An 876-nucleotide genomic window follows, 5' to 3' on the forward strand; every position below is an offset into this window, starting at 1 on the left:
TCCAGGCGGCAACGCCAGGGAAGTGCCATGTGCAAGGTGGATTAAGGACGGTTTTTCGGCCCTCGCGGGCTTTCCTTTGACTTTTCGGGAGTCGATGTAAGGATATCGGTTAAAGAGCACGTCTTAACCCATCGAGTGAGCCCTCGCCCAGCTCGATAGCACGACCCAGTCAGCGACAGCATCAATATACATTTCACGGCAAAAGCCCAAATCGCGACGCGGCTGCGGTTTTTCGCTCCTGGCGCCTTTCCTGTTCATTTTGGATGGGAGTTGAAAGCGAGGCGATTGTAGGGAATGAAAAGAGCTTTCAAACGCGCGCCGGCCGGCCCCTCACCCTGGGCAGTAGGCAACGCTGCGCTCGCGGACTAGCCCGCTTCTGGTGAGCGCTTGGGAGCGCAGTGCCGCCACCGTCCTTAATCCACCTTGGCCATGTGACAATAGTGAAATGATCAGGATAATTATAAACTATTATGGGCGATTTGCTATTAATACTAATTATATTTGGCGACTATTAAGAAATATGCACGAGCCCAGGTACACGACGATTGGAGCCGAATCGTATTTGTCGTGGAAGTGTCATCGGCGTGCTCGTGAGGTCCTCAATGGCGTCCCCGGGGGCCCGGACGACATCAGCACTACCAGATTTGGACTCAGCGTGCGAGAAAACCCCCAAACACGATATTTCAGTCGTCCTGGTCGTTCCGAGGTTGACGGTAGGTCGGTCGGTCTGTCGGTCGGCCAAACCGTATCTTATTTTGACAGCCCCTAATGTGTACTTTTACTACTACATACACCACACACGCCACTTAACTTTTAACTTTGGTCAGGGGTCAAGGAGTATTTTGAAAGGCGTACTGAAAACAAGGCGCACACATG

This window comes from Frankliniella occidentalis, unplaced genomic scaffold (genome assembly GCF_000697945.3).
Source record: "Frankliniella occidentalis isolate FOCC.00 unplaced genomic scaffold, Focc_3.1 Scaffold40, whole genome shotgun sequence".
Classification (NCBI taxonomy): domain Eukaryota; kingdom Metazoa; phylum Arthropoda; class Insecta; order Thysanoptera; family Thripidae; genus Frankliniella; species Frankliniella occidentalis.